We start from the raw sequence: 10646 nt of genomic DNA, 5'->3' as shown, positions 1-10646 counted from the left end.
TTGAATACTCTTTCTAGACCTTTACCCTTTTCTTCCCCTTCTGGGACACCAATGAGTCTTATATTCGGACGTTTCATATTATCTATCATATCCCTGAGGTCCATTTCGAGTTTTTCAATTTTTTTCCCCATTCTTTCTTTTATGCTTTCATTTTCCATTCTGTCATCTTCCAGGTCACTGATTCGTTGTTCAACTTCCTCTAGTCTTGTACTATGAGTGTCCAGAATCTTTTTAATTTGGTCAACAGTTTCTTTAATTTCCATAAGATCATCCATTTTTTTATTTAGTCTTGCAATGTCTTCTTTATGCTCTTCTAGGGTCTTCTTGATTTCCTTCATATCCCGTACTAGGGTCTCATTGTTCATCTTTAGTTCTTTGAGTAGCTGCTCTAGGTGTGTCTCTTCTGGTCTTTTGATTTGGGTGCTTGGGCTTGGGTTATCCATATCGTCTGGTTTTTTCATATGCTTTATAATTTTCTGTTGTTTTTGGCCTCGTGGCATTTGCTGTCCTTGATAGGGGTCTTTTAGGGTTTGTAGACCAGTTGAAGTCCTTATCTCTAATTTATCAGATCTACAGCTTCGTGGAGTACACTTTCTCTAACTAACCAGCAGGTGGCGTCCACGAGCCACCTGTTCTCCACAAGCCAGATCTCCCCTGCTTAGCCTTTTTGGTGAGTGGGGGAGTGAGTCTTGTGGGGCCCATTTGGTGTCCCAAGCTTGCGTGTGTAGTTGGTGTTGCCTGCCCTGTATGTGGGGCGTGTTTCTGGGCAGTCGGGGAGGGGGGGTGGCCCTAACAATCAAATCTCCCTGATGATCCTAGAGTTTTAAAGCTACTGCAATAGTCTAATCCTTCAGTTCAGTCCTGCCACAGTTTGTCTCTGCCACTGACCCACAAGTCTTTGGTATTGGCGTATGGCTCCTGAGACTTGCAAGTGGGCCCCTCTTCCAGGCTGTGCACCCCGGGTCCTCTGTTGAGGGATGACTGTGCTATGTCACAGGTGAGTGCCGTCCCCCCAGGGCAGTTCTGGGCTGCTGGGCTGTGTTGGGAGGCTCCCAGTCTGCTCAAATGATGGCTGAATGGGGCTCTGTTAATTCACACTGCTCCCCCTTCCCAGCTCTGGGACATTCAGCTGAGGTTGCAGGGAAGGCTAATGTCCACGCCCAGTTTTGTGGTGTGTGCCTGTTATTTGAAGCACTTCCGTCACACTGGGTTGTCTGGGGCAGCTCTGGGCTATGGGGCTGGCGATGGGCAGGAGTGTTTCCTGTCCACCAGGATGGTGGCTGTGAGCGGACACCCCCCTTTTCTTGGGAAGTTGTGTTGTTTAGTGAATTTTCTCAGCCACTGGATTATTGCCTTTTGTCTCAGAGCTCTCTTAGTTCTGCTCTTGACTTGACGTGCCCAAATTTCAATTCTTTGAAGCTTTCTGTATTGAGCTTCTTAGAGTAATTGTTTTAGAAAAAGCAAAAAGGATTAAAAAAAAAAAAAAAAAAAAAAAAAAACGGCCCTCCTCAGAGATCTAATGGGTTATTGAAATGCTAATAGACAAAGCAACCAGGGCCATTAAGGAAAGGTGCCCTGGGCAGAGAGATCAGCCTTGCTTCGGGATTTGCATATGCGCCTCAAGGCCTGATCTCCGCCCTTCCCCTTTCTGTGTTCACCAGAACTCCAAAAATCCTCTGCTTTTACTTTGGAGCTTCTCGTGTTGTTTTCCTTCTATGCCCGTCTCCTCTCTGCTGGGCTGGCTGCTCTCAGAGTCTCTGGTGTCTGGCCTCAGTCTATCTATGGTTGGAGTTTGAATCAGTAGAATGAGTTTCCGATGAGAGCAGCCACTGCAATTCTCCCTTCTCCTTCCTGGAGCTGACAGCCCCTCCTCCCCCGGGACTGAGCCTGGCAGGGAGGGGCGCGGGTCCCCTGGCCGCAAAAACTTACAGATTTCGCTGATCTCAGCAGTTCCACGTTTTCATGAGTGTTGTATGAAGTATGCCCAAAGACAGATTGCTCTGTGGTGTCCAGTCCACGCAGTTCCTGGCTTTTTACCTACTTTCCTGGAGGAGTAACTAAAACATACAGCTCACCAGTCTGCCATCTTGCCCCGCCTCCTATATTATCTTTTAATTGATGAAAGTACTTATTGAAAGGGAAAATTTTCAGCTGAAATATATTTTCTTTATTAGACAATTTGTGCATTTACCAATCATGCATAAAATAATACTAACAACACAACTAACTATGCCAGTTTTTGAACTTTGAAAAATGGAATCATACTTTATGCATTCATTTTGGACTAGTGAATTTGATTAGCATAATATTTGTGAGCCCTCCACATTATTTCTTGGAGATGGGGTATATATAATTGCCATATACTATTGTATTTAATGAATACATCTAAGTTTATTTTTTATTCACCTATTGATGAAAATTTCTGTGGGCTTCTCTCATTATTTGCCATTATGAAAAATGCTTCTACAAACTTCCTTTTCCATGTCTTTCCTTGAATTATCCTTGCTTTTCTACTGGATACACACACATACACACACACACACACACACACCCCAGGTGTGAATTGGCAAATTATGGGTATCTTTCTCTGAATATTGCAAATATTTCTCCAAAGCACTTGTACCTATTTGCACGCACACTAGTAAATAGATGGTACCAAATGAAAGTACCAATTGCACCACAGCCTTGTCAACACGATATTATTTTTTTTTGTTTTGGCCTTTCTCATGTGTATATGCAATTTCATATTTTTTATTTACTCACTTAAAACATGCTGAGATTTTGAAACAGATTGTGTTTTTTCTATAGATAAATTGTTGGAAGTTTGTGTCTTTAGAATATCAACTCTTCTAATAAAAGAACATGATGAAGAATAGCAAGTTTTCCTATAAATGAATATGATTGACCTGTCATATATTTATTTTCACTTCAATTTATGCAATAATTTTTCTCTATCCCCATATGATTATTTTTGTTTATTCTGTTAATCATGTAAATTATGTTGCTGATTCTTGAAATGTTAAACTAACAATATATTCCTGGAATTAATTTGAGTTGTTCATAACGTATTTTTCTTTACAAATACATATTTGCTTTAAAATCAAATTTTACTTAGGATTTTTGTATCTATGTTTATGAAAAATCATAATTGCCTGTAACTTACTATTATTGCAATATATTTCTCAAATTTTGTTATCTATAATCCACAAAACAAATTTAGATTTTTTTTCTCTCCCTGAAATCATTTGTGAAGAGATTGCTCTCCCTCTTGTGATGAACACATAAACATGGGAATGACTTATAAACCTTCTGTGTCTGATGCTTGTGAGCCTCTCCACCATAATTTTCTGCCTTCTTTATTTTACTCAAATATACCACACTCCGTCCACTGAGACTTTCCATGGATGGTGTTCTTATTAAAATGTGCTCAGCTTTTCTCTCTTGGCTGTATCATTCCTATTTATTCTTTAACATTTTAATCAAATAAAATGTCTCTAATAATCCTTATCTCTTCTTCCAAACTTGGTGAGACCTGCTTTCTTATTATTCCAATAGTGCTTTTCCTTCAGAAACCTGAATGAATACTATTGATAGTATCTATCTCATAGGCTTGCTTGTACTAAAAGAATAAATTAAATGTGTAAAGCAATTGTAAGGCTGCCTGGCATATAATAACCACTCAATAAATTTTAGCTATTATAGTTTATTATGATTTCCATTTTTCAATAGGTAATATATATGAATATGGAAGTATGCGTACACACATGTTCACTCTCACACATTCACACATGTATTTGTAATGAATACCTAATGAAATTTTACTGTAGTATTTAGGATATTGTAATTAAATAAATGCTGATAATTTGCTGCTTTCTCAAACTAATAACGAAAATCTATGCTTTTTTGACAGTAATTATTTCAAAAATTTGAAGAACTTCATTTCTTCTATTATTTTAATCTAAACATATTTTAGAGCCAATATACATTTTTTTTAATTAAAGAGATTTCAGTTCTATGGAAAAATCATGCAGAAACCACAGAATTTTCATATGCCCACCTCCATTAACTATGCATTAGTTACAATTGATGAAAAAATATTACAATTTTATTAACTATAGTCCATTGTTGACATTAGGGTTCACTGTATTGTACAGTTCATTTTTAAAAATTTCTACTCTATAAACATATTTACAGACTAATATTCCCCCGTTAACCATATATTCTTATTTGTTTATTTGTTTGCTCGTTCCTGAATAACCAACATTTAACCAGGGTGGAACTTAGAACCAAACAGTTTCTTTTCAGGCTGTAGGCAAATTTTATTATAATTTATCTATATAGTATCACTCATATCTGTTACACTTCTTTCCGTATAAGTTGGCAAAGGTAACATTTTCTTCACTTAAATAAAGGTAAAATAAATATTGAAAGACAGGTAGTGTTAATTCAATATGATGTGGTATATCAGCAAATGGCTATTTCCTTTTCCTCAGCTGCTTATTATAGTTTTCTATTTTCCTACTAGGGCATAATGAACACATAATTAAGATTATCAGATTTTAGTGATAATCACAAGCCACGCATGATCATTCTAACTACTTTTAAAATAGAAATGCAAAAATGTAATGTATAATAAATATTAGCAATGTGCAAGCACACATAAACATGTAAAACAGTTTTCTTGGCTAGTAATTTATATAAAATATAATTTAGAAAAACATATTTGACAATGCTTCTGAGTTTTATTAAGCTTGCATATGTGTGAGAGAATATGTGTGTGAATGTGTGCACACATGCATTAGAAAATAAGAGCTAGAAAGCCAAAGATGTTATTAAAAAAAGTGTCTCTCATGCAGTAACTAGAGTATAGCAGTCTGCAGAAAAGCCATTGCATCTTTCACAATGCAATCACCTTATTTTGTGGTGTGATGGTTTGAAGCTGTGTGTACCCTAGACAAGATCATATTCTTTTAATCCATTCCTGAGGGCATAGACCTTTTGGGGGTGGGATCTTTGATAAGGTTATTTCAGCTGCATGCCCAGGGTGGGTCCTAATCCTCTTACTGGAGTTCTATAAAAACAGAATGAATATGTAGAGAAAAACAGACAGAAAGACACAGAGAAGCTGAGAATGAAAAGCCAGAAGCTAAAGGCAATGAAACCTGAGAGAAAAGGGAGAAAACAGCATACATCACCATGTGCCTGACCATGTGGAAAAGGAGCTGAGGATCACTAGTAGCCAGTCTTTGGGAAGAAGCTATCATCCTGTTGATGCCTTGAATTGGACATTTTTCACAGCCTCTGAACTGTAAATTCATAAGCTAATAAATCCCCGTTGTAAAAGCTAACCCATTTCTGGTATATTGAAATTCATCAGCTTTAAAAACATGCAATTTCTTGAAAAATGGATGAATGCTGTGCAAAACAAAACAAAACAAAAATCCCTGAGAATATTTACCAAATAGCTAATTGGAATATGGTAAAGCCTAACTTAAAATTGAGAATATGTGTTATAATGTCAAAATTTTCATTGTTTCTAAAAATATTGCACTGTGATTTCTAAAAGAACTTTCATTTTAAGACTCATTGGAAGATTTATTTTTATAGTTTCTCAGACACTTTCCAGATTGCTTAAAATCTCAAGGAGAATTGAATCACATCTTAAATAGACTGTTTGCCTCTGGTTGTGTTTTCTCAAGTTTTCTGTATGTCAGAAGCAAATGTTCATAGTAAGCATATAGACATTTCCTAATTGTATTAATGATTCATTTAGAATCACCTACATAATGAAACTTAAAAACAGATATTTAAATCATAAATATTACAGAAAATATGTCCAAAAATATTTTCCCTTTTTAACCTATTATTCCAAGTTATTGAACATTTTATGCCTTTGGTACATTGTAAGTTCTTTCTTATATATGTGCCCCATAATAAGTAAAATATTATTAAATGTAAATACATAATTTGTTACATAAGCTGGAATATTCAAATAATGCTTTAAATATCAACACAGTTCATCAATAGCATTATAAATTTCTTTAATTTATAATACCTATTTTCAAATGGTAGGCAATAACCTTGCATTAATTTTAGTAACATAAACTAATAGAAAAGTAAAGTTAAATAAAGGATAAGAAATACGTGTATTAAAAAAATATGATTTTCAGTAATAGATTCAAATTGAGATAATTAGGCAACTGAAATAAACTTGGGCCATATCATTTTCTTTGTGGTAAATCTCATGATGGTAGCCCAGAATTGTGCAATATTTAATTATCTTCACAATATTACATGTTATTGTAAGTATATTTCATTTTAAACAGACTGCATTATCTATGGATATGCTTTCAATTTTTAAAATGTCTATAATTGATATCATACCAAAATGTTGATATCAAGACATTATGATATTTTTAAAATATATTAATCTGTGTGATCACTGAATATCTTTGAAACAGTTAAGTTGGGATTTTATAAACATTGAACCATGTTATCAAATTTCTTTGACTTATAAGTGCCCAATTTAAAGGAAATATCATTCTGTAAGTGAAGTTATCACAACAAAACTTTTCCTTGTACTGTATTTTGTGCTAATTTTTCTAGATTTTTTGAGTCAAGAAATAGTCATGTTTCTTCAAATTGAATAAAGCCATAGTAACTTATCAGAATAAAGAAATTTACAAATTTGCAATTAGACAAGAGACTTCACATATGTTTCTTTAAACCACAGGAACAAAAGTGTTTGAAAGGGAGAACATCTTCCCTTCCCTGACCATCTCTTCCAACTCTTGATTGCAATTAAAGCCATGAAAGAAATATTCTTTCAGTGTCGACAAACTAAACATAATCTTTACTTCTGGACCACAACGTTTTTTGTTACATCTCTTCATATTATATGCATATATCAGTCCAGCGCCATACATGTATTGAAAATAGTGCATAAATATACTTTAGCTGAATTTGAATAAAGAGCCTATACTCATTGCCCCCTTCCTGCTCTAAAGAAGTGAACAGAGGGATGTAGGAAAACATACTCTCTAATACTGCAAACTTACCGGAAGACAGAAAATAAGTGTGTTACAAGGCAATGGGCAAATTCTTACAAACAAACAAACAAACGAAAGTCTTAAGATAGAGATCTAAGGTTTCCAAATCAGGTTTCTAGCTACTGGTGTATGTCATTTCCCTTCTTCCAATGTTTATTTCTGCCTGTTGATGGGCAAGGGGCACCATTATAAGTGGTCATGTATCCATATGCAACCTACAATAACTTTTCCTTTCTAACATCTGACCTCCAGAATATGCTTTATCATCAGTCATCTCGTCAAAATTGGATAGATTAGAAGTGGTTCCAATTTGGCTTAAGTCCCTCATTTTTGAAAGGGAAAATTGAGGTTGAAAAAGGTTAAAGGACTTTTTCATGGCCATATATATATTCAACAGGAAGTCAGTACAAGAACTCTTATTACTTTACTTTCCTCTCAAAGATCAAACCCCAGATATGAGGCTCCCATACAAAGTTCTGAGAGTGAGACACTTTTAACTAAATCATTCCATATGCATCTATTATAATCACTATTGTATAACTTTTATAAATTTTATCTGTAGTCACCAAATCAGAAACTTTTGAAAATGAAGAAATGCATCCATAGAGGTATCTATGGAATTTGAAAACATTGAATTTGATCCTAAATCACATATTTATTTGTAATATTTAAAATAAAAGGGCTCTATATTTGAAGATACTAACTAGGAGAATAATATTTCTCTACACTAAATACTTTATTGTTGATTTCAATTTAATTTCAAAAGTAATAAATTAAATTTCTTAGCTTACTTAAACTAAATAATTTTATTTCCTATCAGGTATTAATTTAATTAGTAAGTTTTATGTAGGTTCTTTTGTGGTGTTTGGAGAAGTAATTGGAAAGAGCAGCTAGATCACCACCCTAAACATTTCATTAAGAATATAATTTGTCATGAAATTTAGTGGACTTTATTTTAAATAGTATTTTTATTTAGTACTGTTTTCTTCATTTATTATTCTTCTTTTGAGCCTTTCAATGTTATTAAGTCAAATTAAAATACATGGAATATTGTCTTGGGGCTAATTCACAAAGGCAGTTTTTTATTTCAATTTGATAAACATATTTTCCCCCTGAGAGGATCAAACTTATTGTTTCAATTTAAAGTATCATGCAAAGATAAAAGTAAATATTTTCTCCACATATTAGTTATTCTCACATACTCTCTGATGGAGAAAATGCAACAGATGACCTAAACTTAAAAGGGCTCTACAGTTAAAAGCAAATAGTAGGAAAAAGATGAGTTTATAAAATTCATTATTTTTACATAAGGGCAAGTTTTATAAATAGCAATCTGAAGAAGTGGCATGAGCTCTGGTTATATTGTTTTAGTTGAAGTGAATTATTCTTTTTATTAAGTGTTGAGTTGGATGATTATTGGAAGGTCATATTTTTGTGCAATGTGGTATCAATTGATATTAACTCCCCTATTCCTAAATTAAGTTTTCCATACCTGTTAATGTATTTCTTTCAGATAACACAGTTTTGAAGCATTTATTTCTCATTCTGCAATATACTGAGTGCCAACACCATTAAATAATACATGATTTGGGTCACTGGTAGTGTAGCCTGACATGAGGAAATAATCTGTTTCTTGTGGGAATCTCAGTAGGAACAAAAACATCCTTGCTATCTGAGCCTTCACAGATTTGTGTCTTTCAAGATCTAGGAGTAGTTAGCATTTTAAAATTCCTACAGATGTGGATATCACACTATTCACTTCACTAGAAACAGCCACAGCTGCATATTTTTTATATGTTTTCCATAAGATATGGCATTAGACTCTAATTTCAGCATTGCATACTGGAGTATAATTTTGGTGCCCATTTCTATGTTGAAATGAGATTTTGAAATGCTAAGTAAATTTAAGAAATGGTTTTAAAAGCTAAAACAGTGTTTCTTAAAACCAATCTTCTGCTCTCTTTCACACACAAAGTTGGAAAGCTTGTAAAGTGAAGATTTTTGGATCTTTTCCAAGACATACCGAAACCAAATCTCTGGAGTCACAATTGAATCATCTACATTTTAAAAAGTACTCTAAATTCATATAAACATTCATTTTGGAACCATTGATTTAAACTATATCATGCTACTTAAATCCTGACTCCATTTCAGTTGCCCTGAAACCAAAACATGTGTGCTGGTACATTATCTGAAAGCTGATACCAACAAGCAAAAGTGAGGAAGTGGGAAACTGGGACTTGAAATGTGGATAAGCAAGTAAATATGACAGTGATTTATCAAGGCTGTCGTGACCAAAAGATGCTAATTTTCACAGGCATCTCTGAGAAGAACATAGATTGCCTTTCACAATAGTCTTCTCAAAGGATGAGAAACTGGAACATTTATCTACTGACCTCCTTCCTTCATTTGTTGAAAGTTAACCAAGGAGAGTATGTCCCTCACACTTCCAAGAGACATTTTTGCACAAGCCAAGTGAGTTCCCACAGCTTCAGAGTAGGCTTAGTGGGAAAACATAAAAGACATGACACAGACTTGAGGAAGATGCTGTTAATATGAGTCTGAGCTTACAGAAGAACTGGCCATATAACCGCTGTGGCAAGCCTAGAAATTTTAAGCAAGATACCAAATAGCTTGCCTATGATAGGCTGTGTTTTGACAACACTCAGATCTGTCCATGCCACATGTAAAGTCCAATTTGTCACATGGTTTAAAAATGCTTTCTCATTGCAATTTCTAGAAAAGTCATCATATAGGAAAGCTATTGGAATAGCTTCAGTCTCTGCTACTATAAGGCAGCATTACTGTTGTCTTAGTGAGAAAGTCAAAACTCAGACCCCTGCAAAGCACCACCCTGGCATCTGTGCTTCTTCATTCCCTGTCACATTATGCAAATACTTGACAGTGAAGTATAGAGAATGGCTGGCATATAAAGGACAAGTCATCTTGTTTATGTATTTTTTGAGTACCTGCTCTGAACTAGACACTGTATTGCCCCTTTTGTATATTACTGTGAGCCGCAGAGACTTATAAACTTTGTGTTTAAGCCACACCTTTTCCCCCATATCTTCTTTAAGCCAGTCTCTCTGTATTCCTTCTTCACTGTCCATGCACAACCAGGCCAGCCACTTATCACTGCTCAGGAGTTCTTTTATATTCTGACCTCACAATCCTTCTTTCTATATACAGAATTGACTAATATGTGATAACATTCTCTCAGTTAGTATTTTGCCTAACTGAGGGAATTTCCTCTCAAAAACATATTTTAGAACCATCTTTGAATGGAATTGCAATGAAGTATTAAGCCAATCTTTCTGTGAATAAGGCCTGAGTGTTTTCCTTTTCTATCAGCTGATTATAGAATACCCCCATGAGGCCATAGGTCAGAACAGAGTAAGATGAGAAGGTAAAAAACTAATAGTTGAGAATCTGAGCCACCTGTAACTATAACACCTTTGAGTCATCTGGACCTGCTTAGCTCTAATCTTAAATGAAGCATAGCTGCTTTGTCTACTTGACCTTACAAGGTGGTAGATATCCCAGAATCCAACTCTTAATGGGAAGTTCCAGGCATATAGTCACATTTATATGACTATA

Source organism: Choloepus didactylus, chromosome 3, assembly GCF_015220235.1.
Source record: "Choloepus didactylus isolate mChoDid1 chromosome 3, mChoDid1.pri, whole genome shotgun sequence".
Taxonomy (NCBI): domain Eukaryota; kingdom Metazoa; phylum Chordata; class Mammalia; order Pilosa; family Megalonychidae; genus Choloepus; species Choloepus didactylus.
This window is presented reverse-complemented; position numbering follows the sequence as displayed.